The sequence below is a fragment of the Ambystoma mexicanum genome, chromosome 7q (assembly GCF_040938575.1).
Source record: "Ambystoma mexicanum isolate Mex_15411 chromosome 7q, UKY_AmexF1_1, whole genome shotgun sequence".
NCBI lineage: Eukaryota > Metazoa > Chordata > Amphibia > Caudata > Ambystomatidae > Ambystoma > Ambystoma mexicanum.
Window position 1 is genome coordinate 840,412,764 of NC_090941.1, and position 19,712 is coordinate 840,432,475.

The window sequence follows — 19,712 nt, forward strand, 5'->3', positions numbered from 1 at the left end:
ATTTTTATTGTTGCTTGTTCCAGAGCAGTAAGCCCCCTTCAACACAGTCGGAGTTAGAAGAAAGGTAGCAAAACCCCTTCCTAATAGTGATGCATAAACTCCTCTTTTCAACAAAAACAACTTTTGAAAGAAATGCAAAGTCGCTTTGTTTAAGACAGGCCCTTCTAAAATTCAACCTGCTTAATATTAGCTGAATATATTTCCAAAAAGAGCTGGTATACTCTGGAACATGTTAAACTCTCAATATGTTCAGTGGCATTCTACATTCATCCTTAAAAACAGATTCTAAATAGGTTTTCCCTCTGCCCCTCAACAGCAATTTCATACTAAGAATTGAGCACACTCTTGCGGTTGCATCCATCGTTTTGCATTACATACTGTTTTTCTCTAGCACCAGAAGTGGAGTTATTGTGAAACTGACAGCCTTTGTCCTTTTGAAACCCATAAAGATAGTCACAGAAATCCCAGCTGTGTTTTCATGATCACACTTGTCGACATATCATTCGTATTTCTTCCTCTTCACGACTCTCAGCCTCTGTTATTATGTTGGTTGTGAAGAAGGCCTGAATGTCCTCCTGTGTTTTCAGTTTCTTCTTCTTTTTGGTTTAGTCTTAGGTGGTTTTCCCTGTCTGATGACAGATCTACAATGGTAGGTTAAGTGGAGGTAACTGAACTCTTAGCTACGTTCCCTAGAAATGTGTGGGATCCATTCCTTTTAATTTTAAGGATGATCTCAATATTTGCAATCTTTTTGTAGAGAGCTTACTGACAGCCTAATGTTGGGTGCCAACATTCTTTCCCATAACATTCTCATTAGTCGGTAGGGCATTAAACAGACTTATACTATGATCCTATACTGGAGAGAAATGGTCTTTTTAGGTGGTTCTATCTTGAGATTGAACCGATAGGGCAACTGAAGATGGTTGTTGTTCGAGGATGGTATCAGGCTACGTCTTAGTGCTTTTCCTTCTCTCGCAATTTCCATTAATTGAGTGGTGTCTGCCTTTTCTTCATGCGTCCCTTTCATTACCTTATATGGACAAACCAAAGACTGTTTGACAGCAAAAATCAGGAACAATTGCAACGAAGGAGAAGATCTAACTACCTTTCAGCAGCATCATCACCGGCTTTAGCGGACATTCCCGACCGATACCTGCTGTTTAGCCACACCAAGATTTTTTTCACCTCCCTTCTGGCACCTTGCACCCAGGCAGTGGCCAGTGCCAAATGGCTCAGGGGACCAGAAATGAACTCTTGCTTTTCGTGAACACTTCAGAATCAGCATTTTGTGCCATTAGGGAAGAATTGAGGGCGCTCAGGCTTATGACTCTGCAAAACTAGTATACACTCAACCTCCTGACAGCAATGGAGGGTGGAGTATGCCGGAACATCGGGATTACCTACTGCATGTTTGCGCCTCCCAATGATGAAAAAACGGTACCTTCGCGCAAACTATTGCTGCCTTGCATAAACCGAAAGTGATCATGGAAACTGAGGCTGGGACCACCACGATTCGTGGATCAACTCATTGTTCACTTGGGTACCTTCTTGGTTGAGCCCATCTACAAAAATTCTGTTGCCTATTTTGTCTTATTTCTCATTTGTTTCTGTTTCTGTCTCTTAAGGTGTTGCTCTGCCCAGGTACCGAAGGCTGCTACCATGACTAACCCTGCCAAGGCTAGGGTCACCACCACTTCATCCCATATGGGTACTAAGACTGAAGTAGTCTTGTGTCCTCCAACAAATTGGCATGCTTGTGTGGAACAGCGGGTAGATTGCGAAAATGATGGGGGGACGAGATGGGATTGTTTGGCGGAGGAGTATGCCCATATTGGGACAGGTATGAGAGATGGTTGTAAGACTGTTCCCAAAAAGATTATGATTTGTTAAAATATTAACTAAGGGGGGAATGTTGGGGTAATCAGGAATGATCCCCATGATTATGAGGCGTTCATGTTGCATTCGCGCATTGATAACTGGGGTGGTGGCAAACTGGGCACGATGTTGCAATTTCATATGCATTGAAGTGAAGTGCATACCCCATCCTGATGAATGGGAGCGTGACAGAACAGGTTTCACCATTTGTTTTTGCTAGCAGTAAAACGCAAGGTGAGCCAATGCCTAAGGATAACATATGAAAAACCAGAAGTTTCAATTGTATTGTCAGATGTGCTATGTGCGATAAAGTGGTGGGTATTTCGATTAGAATTTTCCAATGACCTGGGGAATGCGATAGAATCAATAACTCAAAGAGAAATTATTTACCCAACCTTTCTTCCTATCACTGGGAATATTCATGCAAACCATGTGCAAATTAAGAGTTAAGGATTAAACGGTTTAGGCCAGTTATTGCTAGTAATGAATGTTTGCATACAAATGTTTTACTAAATAATGACATCATGACCCACCACAACAAATCCTAAGAAGAGGTGTGTTCTAACCATGAGCTGAGGATGATAGTCAAGATAAAACTGGGCAATGAAAATGCAGCAATTGGAAAAAGATGTGATTTATTTGAAGAGGTTTTTGTCCAATCACATGTGGTGGGTGCATTGTAATAAAGTATCTGGGAGTGTTTTAACTGTTGCATAAATGTATAGAAGATGTCAACTGATGTGGTTTGTTGATACTTGGGTTTGATTGGTCCTACGGTACCATCTAACTGCTCCCCGGATAATTGTACAATAAACCTACTTTACATACAACCGTGTACTCACTTTTTAACTGGTGGGACTGTCTGGGTTAAGGTGATTAAAGGCCCATCCGCATAACCGTCCTCGTTTCCCAATCTGGAGAGTAGCTGTGAGCAGTCTTTGGAACCCTCTTATCTGGATTCATCTTGGAAAAGGCTGGCACTGAGAGGACTGAGGAGGAGTGTTTGAACATCCTCAAACAGTGAGACAATCATTCCCCAGCCCTTAATCCTTAGGTTGACATCTACTTGTTTAAACCTAAGAAAGCGCCATCTGAACATTTGTTTGCCTGTTTTCCACGGTCCAAAAGGAATAATAAAGAAGACAGTTTAGACTGGAGTGCATTAGAGAGAAAGATGTAGACGTGCATGAGTGCAGTCCTGGTAGAGTGTTTACTATGGAAGCCAGACTGAAATGTACCTCCAAGGGCATTATGCACAGTGATCTGGTCGAAGACCACCTGCTCAAGGACCTTTGAATGATGGGGGCAGGGCGCAACTGGGAGATAGTTTGCTGTGACCTTTGGGTCAGCAAAGGGCTTCTTCAATAGGGGTAAGACATTTGTAGATCTGAAGGAGAGTCCAGCAGAGAGATGTTAAAGAGCTCAGAGAGATATGGGCAAGTGATTGAGAGTAAGTCTTTGACCATTTGGGGAGCAAATGGGACGATAGGAGTGCACGCTATTTTGCCACTGTCTAGGATGGGTGCTACTTCAATAGGAGAGATAGGGGCAAAGTAGTCAAGCGTAGAAGAGGTGGTGGACAGAAGGAGGGTTGTGGGGAGAGGAGGGTTCTGAGAGTGTCACGAATTTGAGAGATTTTAGAGGAAAAGTAGTGAGAAAAGTAATTAACAGAAAGGGAGGAGGCAATGGATATTGCCTTTGGGGATGGGAGTACAGATTGGAGGATAAATGAACGTTTGTGGGAGTGAATACGAAGGTAAGAGATTAGGTTTGTGAAGTAGGAAGATTTGGCAGAGTGCAGGGCAGAGGTCAAGGCATGTTTGTTTTGAAGATCTGAATTTCAGAAGTGATCCTAGACTTGGAAACTCAGGTTTAACGTCAGCAGTAGCACTGTACCAAGAAATCGTGTGCTTCTGAAAAAATCATGTCATCTTTGTGTGCATCAAAGTAATATGAAGAAAAAACAATCCTACGAATTAAGCCGCCCTCGTGTCCCAATTAAATATCCTCACCCTTTCTCCCCATCGCTTCCTAGTTTCTGCAATCTGGCATGTAACAGATCCCGCAAACCATTTCCTTCTCTGTGCCAGCTCCATGCCAGATTAGCACATGTCCAAATCAAACTTCTCTGTAAAATTCCTTGCAGCGAGGTCTGTGCTATATCAAAAAACCGAAAAAAATGAAATCTCGATTTTGTTGCTCGGAAGAAAAAGCTCTTGTAAACTGCTAAAACTCTGTGGGGAGCAAGAACCAGGTGAAATATCAAACTGATCAAATACATTCTCAAATGTAACGCTATTTCTGTGCGAGTAGAACGTGCATTAGCTTCAAATGGGAACATTACTGTGGGAGGGCGTTTGCTGTAAGTGGTTGAACATGTATTGTTATGTTACATTGGCAGTAAATGTCATGTACTAGTAACCTATTTGCACAAATGAACCCCTTGCTGTGTAAGAAATGCACTTCGCACACTTCCGTCACCCCGTTAGGCGCTCCACTGTTTCCAAACACAAAACCAAATGGAAGCCTGCACATGGCCAGCAGCTTATTAAAGAAACGCAGCAGACCCATTCCAAGGTAAAAAGCCTTTCCATCAAAGCTGCTTTTGTTGAAGGCTATTGAGTGGGAGACGGAGCTGCACAATTAACATGCTCACATTTCTCAGCAGCTTTACCATTTCCTTTCAACTTCCAATCTGTCCATGGCAGAATTCTGACGCCAGCCCGCCGCACATCCTACACTTGCAGACGCCTCAGAAAGCGAGCCAACGTACTCCTTATATTTCAACCAAGAATACAAAAACAGCGGATAAGCGAGCTATAATTTGCAAACGCATACAATTCAATCTTTTGTATACCGTAATTATGCAACATTTCAAAATGTCCTGACACACTCGGCAGGCTTTAGAATTTATACATGATTTTTTCATTTCGCAGCCCAGTTCAACTCTTGTAAACTTCCACATTTTATTATTTCGAGAAAATGAATATTGCAATGTATCAATGGCGTGCTAGAAATGATGGAACAAAGTGCATTTGTGAGTCTAACCAAAGCTGTCCTAGCACAAAATGTCCAAGGACCCCGGGCGGACACTCCAGTTGATGGGTTAGTCATTTGGAGGTCGTAGCCGTGACCCAAGAGGTCTCTTTTGCTACCCCTGTGGTCTCTCTAATTTTTTTAAAGGTAAGCTCCTGTCTGTGCTATGGCCAGCGCCATGTGGCTCTTTGTCTCTGGAGTGGCTGGCTTACTTGTTCAGGCCTCTTAAAAAAAATAATCAAAAAACAAAACAAAAAAAACAGGGGGTTCCACAATTGTAACACTTTGAGCAGTGACTCTAAATAAGAAAGAATAGGAATAACAAATAATTTGTCTTTCTGGAAGTCTGTACTATGATTGCTAGACTCATTAAAGGTTTATTTCAGGCACACTTCAGCGGATGAATCACTGGGCCTCATTACGACCCAGGCGGTAACCATGGCGCTAGTAGCGCCATGGTTGCCGCCGGCATTTTACCGATTCCGCCATGGTGAATGGCGGAATTACCGCCCCATTCCAAGGTTGGCGGGGCGGTAATTCCCCATTCACCATTGGCCCTTCCCCATTCCCATTTTTGCCCCATAGGGCTCAATGCAAATGGAGAAGGCGGTAGTTACGGTACCGCAAATTACGGTACCGTAATTACCTCCAAGGTCCCTTTGCGGGTCCAATCCTTAACAGCTGGTAAAACCAGCCGTTAAGGTGGGAACCCGCAAAGGGACCTCGTAATTAGGCGTTAAGCGGTTAACGGCGACGCCACCTTTTACGGCGCCATTAACCCCTTACCGCCTAATGTAATCAGTGGGCCGTAATGAGGCCCACTGATTTAGTCTGTTCTTAAACACCTGAACTCAGCTTTTCATCCTACCTAGATTGATAAATGAGTACCGACACAGGTTGGGTGATATTGTATGTATATTTGTTCTATATAAAGCTCTTAAGCAGAAGTGCTATATCTCGAAACCCGGCAAGGGTCAATCAGAATGTAAGAAACATTCTGATTGGCCCTCGCCAGGTCCATACCTTGGGGGAAATCCCTCAGACGGGATTCCATTCCTTTGTCCCCGACGGGGGCGTGGCAGCCCCTCAGACAATGAGGAGGCTCGAAGCGGGGCCATCCCTGCTCCGAGCCGCCACACGGCTGGAGGCTGCCTTCGTCCCCCGCTGAGGATTCAGGTAAGTTTTAGTTTTCTCGTTTTTTTTCCCTCACCCCTCCCTGGCACACAATCCCCTCCCTGCCCTCCCAAGCCCACTTACCTTCCTATTTCTGCCTTTTTGTGAGCAAACTCGATGAGAACACTTCTGTTCCCAGCGCGTCTGCTCCCGAAGGCTGCCATGGAAAGGGAAAACAGACTCCGTTTTCCCTTTCCCGGGGGCCATTTCCTTTGACATTTTTTTTCTTTACTGTTCCAAAACGCTGGAGCATTTCGGAACAGAAAAGAAGGCTATTAGTACCCCGGTCTCGTGGGCTGAGGTACGAATAGCAATATGCCCTCTCGCCGTGGGGGCATTACCGAGGCAGGTAATGCCCTGGGGCGTTCGTTAAAACTATGGGCCCCGGGGCATTACCTGACTCGGTAATGTCCCAGAGGCTCACGGCATATTGCTTATAACACATCATTATCATTTGGCCCTGGACGTCTTCTTGCATTCACAGTAACAATGCAATATGGGCCTATACACACTGATATTAACACACTCGGTGATCCAGTCTCCTCTTCTCTCCTGCCAATCCCTGACCCTCTGTACTTCACTGGCCTCCCACTTCTTAACCAAAACACAGGACATCCAGTCCTCACTCCTCTGCTCTGCTCTGCTCCCTCCTACCTCCCCAGCTCTCAGGCCTCCCTTGGTCCTCCTCTCCCCTTCCCTCCTACTCTTCTCTTTTTCACCCATAGCACTGGATGAGGTCTCTAGACAAGTCCTCTCTATGAAAGTCTCCTCCAAAGAGGTGTGCCCCTGCTCCTCCAGAACTATCAAGGACAACATTGCCTCCCTTGCGCCAGCCTTGGGTGATTTCTGTAATCACTCCTTTGCCACTGGCTCCTTCCCGCTACCCTTCAAGCACTCCCTTGTGCATCCTCTCCTCAAAAAGCCCTCTGCCGACGCTTCCTGCGTGCCTAGCGTTTAAAAAAAAAGTTTTTATTTTTCATATTAAGTGCATTTGTTTACATTTAAAACCTTTTACACTATTTAAAAAATAATAGATTAAAAAACACCTTCAGCACTATACATATTTAGTAATAAAAAAATCATTAAAACTTAAAAGCACAGAGGCGAAGGTCCAATAGCCCCACCAATGGGCTGGCAATCAGTCAAGATGCAACTATCTGCATTCCCTCCTCTTCTACGATCAAACATGAATCAGAAAGGAGACTTACAATTCCAGAGCCAGTTTCCTGGCCGCCCGTTGACATACATGGAATGCTGATGAAGTGGTCACCAGAGGTTCTGCACCAAATATTGTGGCCTAAATTTGGTCTGAAGTATAAGAGCAGACTTCACTACAAGCCCTGTTATATTCAGATCTCAATCCCCCACACTGGGTCAGGATGTGGCATGCAGTTTCCATCTGCTTATGGTATAGTCTGCATAATCTTTCGGCTCTTGGTACGCCCACCCATGCCCCCGTATGTTCTAAAATGGGGAGAGTTTGTAGGTGAACCCACCAAAAGGAATCTTACCAGCCTGGTAACACGCAGCTTTACCAGGTAGATTTTGGGAGATTAAGTGTAAAGGCCTGGTGGGCATAGAACTCAAACTTATGAAGGCCGGCCAAATGGTCGAGGCAAGCACCCGTATCATGGTGGATACATTTCTCTTCGACCCTTCCCAGATTAAAATCTAGCCAAGGCTCTGGCACGCTGCCCAAGCCAATGTCCACTAAGCAACATTTGACCATCGTCTCCAGATCTCTAAACCACACACTCTTCGAGAACCTCTTGGAGTGCCTCATCGCCTGACCCAAATGTGAATCATTGGCTAAACAGCCATAACGCATCTTGGCCCAGAACTTACTGGCAGCCGTTTTCCAGAGTGTTAAAAGTGATGGAATGCCCAGCTCCAACCAATTCGCCTCCACCGGAACCCTCCCAGGTACTACAAGTAGGAACTGTAGGATGTTTGCTTCCAGCCTAGGTAGCCACTCCACGGCCCTTAAAGGAAAGGAAATACCTCCAATGCATAGAGAATACTCAGGATAACCGAGACGCTGTATGTAATGATTTTTGTCTCTATTGAACAGCCCCCCTGAGTATCAATGATTCGTTTAAGGGACAGCCATTTAAACCAGGCCCTGTGCGATAGCGATATCCCCGCCGCAAGGTATTCTGGTGATAAACAAGGTCTGATGGAGACTCCCAGGTACCTATACTCTGCTATCTGCTCTAACTTTACTCTCCCCAACCTCCATACAAACGAAGGTGCACCATATGCTCCCTTTCCACAGATCAATACATTTAGAGGCATTAGGGTTAAGGCCATGGTTAGTAGCAAAGATATGTAGGGCATTAAGCGATTGCTGCAGGCCGAGCGGTGTACCATCTAAGATCACTGTCATCTGCACACAGCAAGCATGGGATGTTGTCCATTCCATAACGTGGGATGGAATGGGATGTTGTCCATTACAGTCACTCTGAGTATTGCGGGGAGCTCAGATGTGTACAGATTATACAATAAAGGGGCCAAGGGGCACCCCGTTTCAGCCCCTGCACCGTGTTGAATGGTCCCGACAGGTCCCCTTCTTGGGACAATCTCACCCGGACTTGGGTGTCACTATACAATGCGTTGATGAAATAGAGGTGTGATGCATCTATGCCCCACTCTTCCAGCTTTCCCCAGAGTTTCGATTTGATTCCACTGTCGAAAGCTGCTGAGTAATCAATGAAGCATAGATAAAACACCAACCCTGGATAGAATTGCGTGTCAGAAATAAGGGTTAGCTGAACGCAACATAATCTCGGGGCAGGTCAAACACAAAGTCACCTCAACTGTGTACAATGCGATCACCTCCTTTGCCTCAAAGGAATTAGTTAACCCTTAGGCCAAATGGGAACGGGATGTAGGAGCACTACAACCAGAAGACTGGATTGCTGCGTTAATGTACCCCAGGGAGGCCGCAATCTCATCCAGACTTCGGCTCGTCCAGTTTAAGATCTTACATCGTACTTACTACCCGAGAGTGGACCTCTTCCGGTGGGGTAAAGTCTCAGATTCATGGTGCTTGCGCTGTAAACAAGAGGAGGCACCTTCTCTCACATTTTATGGGAATGCAACCACATACAACAATATTGGCAGGCATGTTGCGACGAGTTATCTGGGGTCATGGGCAAAACAATACCAAGAGAACCAAAGCAGCTATTGCTGGGGGTGGATGACGAGAGTGATTTGTCAAGATATGAAAAGCTATTTCTGTCGACTGCCACGGCAGTACTTAGAAGGAAAAATGCACAGCTATGGGGCTCGGAGGCCAATCCCAGTTTCGATCAGTGGGTTACAGATGTTGACATATGCGCAGCAATGGAACACCGGGTGTACACCGCAAGAGGTTGCCCTGACAAAGCAAGTAAAATATGGCAAAAATGGGCAGACTTACACTGACTGGTCTACTGCCTAGTCTGGTATATACACCTATGAGAAAAGTGTGAAACATGAAAACGCTAATGGAACATTGTCTAACACTGCTAGTGACTGAGTTCAAGTCTGGTCTGCTGATGCCCAGGATGCAAGGGCAGTAGGGCGGGTACACAGAGTCTATCAGCAAATGTACTGTTTATAATGTATGTGAAAAATCAATAAAATTGTTTGATTAAAAAAAAAGAAATAAGGGTTAGCAAGGTCCATATCGAGTGAGTGGTCCCACAGCCTTTCCTAAATCCTGTCAGCTGGTAACTCAGCAAGCCCCTCTCCCGGGACCAGGTCATCAGCAGCTCCAGTAAAAGTCTGGAAAAAAGCTTGGAGTTGCAGTCCAGCATTGCAAGGAGCCTAAAATTAGATGGATGATTCTGCTGCCCCTTCTTTTGAACTGGAATAAGAATAGATAATTTCCACGAAGGAGGGATAGCCCCAGAATCACATAGCTGTACAAACAATGTAAAGAGGAGTGCCGCCCACCGTTCCGGATCACCCTTTAATGTCAGGTTACAGAGCAAATTAGGGCCTGTGGCCCTGGAAGCCTTGTACCTCACAATGCCGGACACTAAATCTGCCCCCCTGATGTGTCTACTTACCAGGGCGTCTGCCATAAGTTTACCTATCTCTCTCGCAGTCAATTCCCCTTCTTGCCCATAAACTTTTTTCTATATGTTGGGCCATTGCTCCTCCGAAATTCCAACCAACTCCCTAGCTCCCACACCCGCCACATGGCTCCAAATAAGATGGCACATTTTTCTTTGAGTCATGGGTCTTTTTATCTGGCGGTTTATGAATTTCCAATCAGAATTATTCTTTGAGAGACTGTACCCTTTTAGCCAGTTCTTATAGTTTTCCCTTGCTACTGAGATAAATTGAGCTTTCTCACTCCCAGTATGCTGCCAATGATCTCTGCCTTAATGCCAGTAAGACCGAGATCCTGCTCATTGGGACACCAGCTACCTCTTTCTCTCCTACCCTCTGGCTGCCCTCCATGGGTCCCCATCCCTCACCCTCTTGTGTGGCAGAAAACCTTGGTGTCACCTTTAACTTCCCTCTCTCGCCTTCTCTCCTCACACCGCAGACCTTGCCAAAAAGGCCCACTATCAGCTGCACCCCCTCAGAGGCATTCGCCTTTTTCTCACCTTCCCCAGAAACTCAATGTCTCCATAGCTCTGGTCCTCTCTAGGCTGGACTACTGCAACAGCCTCCTCCTCAATCTTCGTTTATCCTCACTTCGCCCCTTCAACTAATCCAGAATAGGACTGCAAGACTTAGCATTGGCCTCAGGCCCAGGGACCACATCTCTCCAGCCCTACAATCTCTCCACTGGCTCCCGGTTGCTGCTAGAATCAAGAGCCTCGGCATCATCCAAAAGGCTTTCTGGGGCCTGGGACCCTGCTACATCCAACTCTTCTTCCCTAAATACCTCCCTGCTAGAGCCCTTCGGTCTCCTAGCTCCAACTCTCTGCAGATCAGTGGTGGGTAGATCTCTCTCCTCCGCAGGAACCTCTGTCTGGAATGGTCTCCCTGCCCCTCTCTTCCTTCCTTCCTTCCTTCTCCCCCTTCCCCTGCTATCACCCCAGACTGCTGCACTGACTGGCTGCCTGGTTCCCTCCGAGTCCTACAGGGCACCAGGCTCCCCCCACCCAGTCCATCACCGCCTGCGCCCCATGAAATTTCTGGCACTTGACCTCCTGGCCTATCCTTTATACTTGCCTAGCCCCTGTGGCACTCCTCCTCCCCCCCTCCACCACCTTGTTTCATTTGCCCTCTTTACCATGCACTTCCCTTCCCAACCTAGCACTTTGCATTTCGCGCAGACTGGCACTTACCCCGCCGCCCTCTCCCTCTTGTGGAACCTTGAAACACCATTTGATGTATAGGCGCCTTACAAATATCCAATAAATAAAAATATCACATTATAGTGATGTAATATAACCATATTTCTCATAGTGTACTTCGGAACAATGCTATGTGATGCCACTTCCTGTTTTGTCAAGGGGTAAAAGGTCATGTTCCTGTGATGTCACTTTGGGGTGGGGTCAAATGACATCACTTCCTGTGATGTCATCAGAGGTCAAGGGTTGTGTGCTGTCACTTCTGCTACCCCTTGCATTTTGGTGAAATGACGTCCCTGGTTGCAATTGCTTTCTACTGGATCCAGTAATAGTCACGTGTGTTGTTGTACATTCCATTACGGTGTTATTTCTCTGCATAGTCACTAGAGTAGACCTGTGTCCACTTAATAACCCTCCAGCATAAACAAAGTTCCCCTTGTCCCCGCAAAGCTCACCATGTCCCTGCATGTCCAGTAGTTTCAGGACATGCAACAGCTTCCTAAAACTACTGCAAGTCATTTTGGCCATTCTCATTGGCTAACAGAGGGTCATGTGACACTTTCTACCTCTTTATTCCTTCTCTCCAGGGCAACCAGACAGGGTGAAAACAGCACAGGGCCAAAAGCAGTAAAGAGTGACTCAAGTAGGCCAGTCTGGTCAGCCCTCTTGTGGCAGAAAAGGGATTGTGCCATACTCAGATTAACACTAGGCACTCTAGTCATAAGGTGTTCTTCAGAGAAACTCAGGTGAAGAAAACATTGACATCCTGTGGCCATCGCGGTTTGGCTTTTCCATGGCCATGGTCAAAAGGCCAAGGGCCACATCTCCTGCTACCTGCTGTTCAACTCTTTGGTACCATTAAGCACCACCACCACAGTGCCTGTTTGTGTTTACCTACTAAGATACATTCTTTTTCCTTTCCTTCTCCTCCACTCAACCCTTTGTGGATCCTTCATCTGGGGACTCTATGCACGTTCCTGCATCCTCCACTACTCCTCTATTCTCAATCAACCATCCCATTTAAGATACCTCTCTATGATGATGCTCTGGCCAGTGAAACTACACTGACTCCCAACCTTGTCTACCCTTCCTGTCACCCCTGGTGCCCAGCACTTCCTTTTGCCCCGCTCTCCCACCCTCCACTGACCTCACTCTGGGACCCTGGAATGCCCACTCTCTCTGCAACCAAACCTCTTTTTTACTGACCACTATGAATCCCACCATACCCTAGGATCATGTTGACTGGCACCGAAAAAGAGACAACCCTAGCCCCATACAATACTACTTTCACAGCCTTGACCACTGACTCTGCTACCTTTAATAAGTACACTTATCTATCTAAGAAAGTCATGGCATTAGTCTCATAATCAACAAAGTAGTCAATGCATTAGTCATCCTGACTCTTTCAGACCTCTCCCATCTTCATCAGAACACATTATGGCTCCCACTCTCATTATCTGTACAGCACAGTCAACTACTTCTTCCATGATTTTGAACTCCTCCTCAAATCTCTTCCCGCTGAAGTCTCAGTTGTATTCATGGAGGACTTCAATCGCCCTAACATTACCAAGACCAACAAACTACACCTGGACTCCACTTTCTGGATGCCCTCTGCCTTCCAAGAAATGAAGGGACGATCTGCCATGTAGAAGGCCTCAAAGACAGTGCCCTGAAAGTCAAGAGGTGACAGATCATCGACTGTGTCACATGCAGCAGAGAATTCAAGGACAATTTAGATAGATACCATTGCAGTGCTAAGCCATATAGAGAGTGTTAATAAGAGACTGGGGTGAGCAATGGCACAGTGGAGTGACATTGGACAACCCAAATTGTAGGATATTATGGTGTCCTCTGGTCTCGAAGTAGTCAGCGTCGGCGATGCACTTCACTTGAACACAACCGAATCAAGAACTTTCGATTAGTGAGGAAGAAGAGTGATGGGTTGATAGTTGGCTGCACTATAGTGGAAACAGGTGAGTTTCTTCAAAATGGGTGCGACGGTGGCCAGATGAAAGTGAAAGCTTTTGCAAGGAGAGATGGGAACAGCAGAGGGGTGCTAGCAGCCTAGCACCTTGACTGACTATGAAAGGTTACACAGGAGGGGAGGGCAGGCCGGAGCATGTACGCCAGATAAGTCAAGACAAAGCATGGCAAGTCTGATAGTGAGAATAGGCCAGTATACATAGAGGCGCTGCGCTCCATGACCTCAATTCCACCCTTTTTCCTTAGCACTCTGATGCTGAGGGACTGCAGAACTAAGGTGTACTAGCTACCCAGAGAGGGGCAGGTAGATAAAGCGATGAGGAATCCATTGGATGAACGTCCATCAGAAAGAACATTACCAAAAGATAAGTAATCTAATGGACAGACTCCCAAAGTGGTACAACGTCCTGTAGGAGGAGGGTAGGAAGGACACCACCTAAACCAGAAAACTCTGAAGGACAGCCCTGCCGAACTGATCGGCCAGGCCAGATATTTGTATTTGTATTTATTGATTTATAAAGCGCCTTACACCAAAGCGCTGTACAATGGAACAACATAATACATAAAACAAACAATATAACGGTTGAAGCAATTACAATATGAATCAATCAACAACAGTGAGAAGAGCAATTAACTGAAGGGAATAGGGAGAAAAGGGGAGTGGTACTGGATAGGGGGGGAGAGTGGTGGAGAAGAGTAGGAGGAGGGAAGGGGAAGGGTGAGAGAGGGGAGGCACGAGAGAGGGAAAGATAGTCGGGGGAAAGAATAAAGAGGGGGGAAGCAGAAGGGGGAAGGGATTTCAAGGAGGAGAATGGGGGAGGAGAGTTTAAGCAAGTGCGGAATGAGGTGAAGGTGGGGGCAGAACAGATAGCAAGAGGAAGGGAGTTCCAGTGTAGAGGTGCTAGGAGTTGGAAGGAGCAGAAACGGGAGGAGGTACAAGGGGACGGAGTTACAGTGAGAAGGAAATGCTCAGCGGACCGAAGGGAACGGGAGGGGGAGTAGAAGGAGAGAAGGGAGGAGAGATAAGGGATAAGGGGGAGCGAGACCATGGAGAGATTTGAAGACAAGGCAGATAAATTGAAATTTAAGTTGGGAGTGAAATGGAAGCCAGCCAAGGTAAGAGAGAGAGGTAGAGATGGAGATGGAGTCACGGGAGGTAAGGAGGCAGAGGGTACGAACAGCAGAGTGGTAGATGGATTTAAGAGGGGCAAGATGAGAAGTAGGAAGTCCAAAGAGTAGGGAAGAGCAGTAGAAGAGGCGGGAGAAGATGAGGGAGGAGATTAAGAGTTTGGTAGCGTGGAAAGTGAGAGAGGGACGGATTTTGCGAATATTGAAGAGGTGGTAGCGACAGGTGCGAGAAGTGAGTTAAATATGTTGGGAGAAGGAGAGAGAGGAGTCAAAGAGAACGCCTAAATTACAAGCTTGGAGAGAGATAGGGAGATTAGAGGAAGGAAAGTGAATGAATGGGGGAGGAGAGGAAGGGGGAAGAGAGTTAGAAGGAAAGAATATGACTTCGGTCTTGTCAGTGTTAAGAGAGAAAGCGGGAAAACATCCAGTTCTTAATGGCAGTAAGGCAGGAAGAATAGGTCAAGAACTGCTGCAGTTTTGTTGCAGATGGATCTGGCGTTCCAGAGTGCCATGTTCATGTGGCTGGAGTGGCGGGCGGTAGGGGGTAAAGAAGGTTAGGGCGGTGAGAGAGGGTAGGAGTGTGACAGGAGGAGTGTGGGGGGATAGAGGATCCAAGCAGTGTAGAATATAGATATAGAATCCAAGCAGCAATGCTTAGACAACGTGTTCAAGGAAGCCCACGTGCCGCTTGGCAAATATCCATCACATGCTCTCAACATTGCAGAGCTGAGGTGGTCGGCCAACCCTCCTGGTGCAGTGAGCTCCGAGACCCTCAGGGACCTCCTTGCCAGCCAGATCATAGCATTTTGAGATGCAGAGAATGATCCACAGAGATAGGGCCTGCTTCATAACAACCCTATCTGCTATGGCACCCGCATAACTAACAAAAAGCTGGTCATCAGTCCTGTTCTCGCCTTTCTGAGAGACACTTGAAGACCTGCACTGGATGTAACTGATGGAACCATTCCTCTGCCTTGGAAGAGTGAGGTGGAGGAAAGAAAATGGGTAGATGGATCTTTTGAGAGAGACAAAATCAGAGACCACCTTCGGAAGGAAGGAGAGTCTAACTCTCAATGTCGCTTTCTCCTTGGAGAAAACAAAGAAAGGAGGATTAACAGACAGGGCCTGAACCTCAATCGCCCATATAGCATGTGTGATTTGTGTTATAGGAAGCCTTTAAATGTGCCTTTCAAGGAAATCTGGAGTGTTAAAACAGATACGGAAAGAGCTTGCAGAGAGTGAGGCACGCCTTCAAAGTTTACAAGCCAGTGCAGGAGCTGGGATCAACCCGGTAATGCAGAATGAACTAAGGGAGGAGGTGGATATATTTAAGGAGTTAGCCCAGAGGGAAGTGACATTTCTGTCAGGGGGAGTGGCAATACGGCAGTACGGGGAGGGACAGCGCCCTGGTAGGCTACTTGCACAAGCAGCTAAGGCAGATATGACAAGAACGCAGCTCCTGGCTGCTAAAGACGGCCAGGGAGAGCCGAAGTACACAGATGATGACATCCAGAGGGAATTCTGTACTTTTTATACTCGGTTGGACTCCTCACAAATGCAGGTTTCACCGCCGGAGATTAACGACTTCGAATGGCAGTGTATTGGTGCACTGATGAGGAACAAGAATGGCTGTGCCGTCTGTTACAGAGGCTGAAGTCTTGGAGGCGATTAAGGTGCTTTCGGCTTGGGAGGCTCTGGGGCCTGATGGTTTACAGTGGAATTTTATAAACATTTTGGTGTGAAACTAGCTCTGTATCTTCTGTGGGAATATCAGCAAGCTCTCCAGCAGGGCAAATTGCTGACGACGATGAGAAAAGCAGTGGTGACGATACTTTTAAAGCCGGGAAAGGAATCAGACTTGTGTTCATTTTACCGTCCGATCTCGCTTATCAATCTGGATAGTAAAATACTGGCTAAGATGCTGGCAACAGCGTAGGCGCCCCCGATGAGGAAGGTCTGACCAGTCGGATTTATTCCAGGGTGGTCAACGTACTATGGTTTTAGAAGGATGTTTGGGTTGTCATCTGCGGTTGAGCAGGAAAAGGAAGTAGTGGCAGCACTGTTGGATACCGAAAAGGCGTTTGACTCTGTTGAATGGCCCTTTCTTTTTGCGGTTTTACGCAGGATGGGGCTGGGGGAACAATTTGTTTCTCTGGTTTGATTACTTTACACTCGGCCAGTTGCACACTTTCGGGTGAACAACCATTGGTTGTCCCAATGGAAAGGGGCACAAGACAGGGATGCCCCTTGTCACCACTACTGTTTGCTTTGGCGATTGAACCCTTTGCTGAAATAATTTGGGCGGATCACATACATTGGGGGATAAAGATATATAATCACAAGGTGGTGATTTCCCTTAATGCGTTTGACATGGTATTTTATGTTAAAGGAACCGCAAGTTAATTTGGGGCAGATCATGAACGAGGTGTTGAGATTCAGTGATTTCTCCTGTTTAAGTATTCATGTAACAAAGTCGATGCTTTTTCCACTCACAGCTCATAGTAGGCAGTTTAATGATGGTTTTGGATTCTAATGGCATGGGGATTATACTCGGCATTTAGGTGTGGCTATAGTGTGGACCCCAGAGGTGTTATATCAGCGTAATTATGCTGCAGTGTTGGAGCCCACTCAAAAGGTGGTCGATAGGTGGATGGGGTTGCTGCATAGTCTATACGGGAGGATTTCTCTAGTAAAGATTGTCTTACTCCCTAGATATCTGTATGTGTTCTTGAACGTTCCACTAGCATTACCCAAGTCGTATTCCCAGGAGGTGAAATCGTTGGGGTCTCGATTTATTGGGGAAAATAAGACAGTGTGCATGTCTTGGCAGAAGCTGACGGCGCCACTGGATAGGGGTGGTCTGGCACTGTCGGACATTGAGATGTACTATGAAGCTGCCCAGGCGGGATTCCTGCTGTATTGGTTTGAAGAGGGGGCAGAAAGGCGGCAAGTGGAGATAGGGAACGGGCCCTTGCAGCGCCCTTTCTACTGAGTGCAGTGATATTGGCGGCACCTGCCACAGTATCGAAGGTTGGGAATATGGTGGAATTGACTTGTAGATCTTGGGCTTGTATCGAAAAGGGAAGGGGGGGAGACTCTATACTTGTCACGACTTCCAGTCACTTACATTCCGGGGCTGCCATTGACTGGTGAATAGGGATATGTACAGCGTATGAAGCGACTTGGTATTACCTGTTTTCGGGATCTCTTCCTGGGCGGGCATTTTCTGATGGTAGAGGGGCTGTGGAATAGGGGAATAATCACATCTCTAGATTTGTTTTTTTATTGCAGATTAAGGGAATCCCGGAGGGGTTTGTTCCCCACCTTTCCACAAGAACCGCTGGTAGCTCCGATTTTTGACATAATGATAGGAGGGGCGGACAACAGAATGGTATCCAATCTTTACAGCTGGCTTCAGGAGGCTAGGCTGTACTGGGCAGCATTGTCGCAGGATAAATGCAAGGCCTGACTGGGAGGGGAGGTGCCCAACGAGGTATGGGAATATTGTTGCTTGCAAACGAGGAAAATAGCTATGAACAGTAAATTTAAGTTGATTCATTTTAAATTTTTGCATCCATTTTATTATACACACATTTTTCCCAGACACTACGGATGAAAGTGTTATATGTGCAATAGCATCAGCAGATTTCATACATATAGCTTGGAACTGCCCTGCGGTGATGCAATATTGGGAGCCAGTATTTTATATTCTGACTGATATTATAATTATAATTGGTTATTGATAAGGCGCTTAATACCAAAAATGTTTCTAAACGTGGACCCGAGATTCAAACCTGAGGTGCTCTGCATCGTCTCGCTTCCAAGACGAGTGCATTGCCACTGAGCCATACTGCCGACATCTATAGGGGAGAGGGTGGAACCAGATTCTTTGGTGGCTCTACTGGAACATAGCCAACCGATTACCAGTCCGGCAAGAAAGCTGGCTGCACTAATACTATTATTGGCTAAAATAAGGGTTGTGATGTATGGGGTAGACCCAATCCACCTACTGTAGAACGCTGGAAGGAAGACTGTTTATTGTAACAAAATGCAAATGGAATATGGTATCACGTATCCATTGAGAAAAAAGGAGGTTGAGGTGCTACATTAAGACTCAATACTAAAGTATGCTGCATGGAACTGTAATGAATTAGGAGTAAAACTCTGACACAAGAGCTTTATGCTGATTGCTATAAACTTTTATTACGAGAGGTGTCCCTGCCGAAACTTTAGGATGTTCAAAAGCAAAATAGTTCTCCATACTGTGTCCAAATTCCTAACATGATCCTTACATTCTAAACCTACATTAATGTGAAAAGGAATATAGTCTTTCAACTGGTTAAAGGTGGTTCTTTCCACAGTTCCAACAAAAAGTTCCAAAAGTGTGCACAAAGAAACACATACCCAAAGCTCCACAATCCTCACAAGGGGGCTCCCTTCCCCCGTGTTTCTCAGTTTCTGTATAGTTCAAACAGTTCTTTTCCTCAATATTATACAGTTCTCCAATCCAGTGGGTATGGCTCCCTCCCCAGTGTTTGACAAACTCAAGGGATTTTCTGTCGCTCCTTGATTACACAATTTACTCAAGTTTCTTGTCCAGGGGGCATGGTTCTCATCCCTAGAGTTTTCACAATCTTAAGAGGTCACTCTTCCTCTTCCAATTCTCACAGTATGTTCACATTGCCTGGTGTACTCTCGTACCAACCAAGTTTTCCCAACTTTCACTTTGTATTTTCACCTCTCTCTCATGTCTGGTACACTCTCCTGCCAGGGCTTTCTTGTACAGCTGCACCAAAGGGGTACGAGACTTCCCTTGTGCTTTTACACTTCTCCCATGCCTGACATTCTCAGGGCTTCCACAGTGTTCACTTTGGGTGCGGGTCCCAGACTTGCCGCATGTTGCCTGGCATACTCGTCTACCTGGACTTCTTTAACATAGGTCAGTTTTGCTCATTTAACCATAGGGTCTTCAACCCCTCTTCACTTGTTTCCCTTTGTAATACTTTCAGCGTTTCCGTCTTCAGGTTTGCTTTTGTATTGCCTCTGCGTGCTGCGCGGTCTACGCCCTGCTGTCCCACTTCCCTTGCCTGGGCTCACCGGTCTCGGGCTGCTTCAGCATTCTCGGCGGCCTTTGCTTTCCTCGCAAGGGAGCTTCGTCTCGCTGCTCGTGTCCTGTCTGCTTTTCGACACTTGCTTCCCCGTGGCCTCTTTCTCGAAGCC

At 46.3% G+C, this 19,712-nt stretch overlaps 1 protein-coding gene across 2 annotated transcripts in view; it reads right to left on the reverse strand.

Annotated features, from left to right (window-relative positions):
* Positions 1 to 19,712, reverse strand: part of AMOTL1 (angiomotin like 1) — a 1,007,056-nt gene that overhangs the window by 293,554 nt on the left and 693,790 nt on the right. The gene's annotated exons all lie outside the window — the stretch shown is intronic.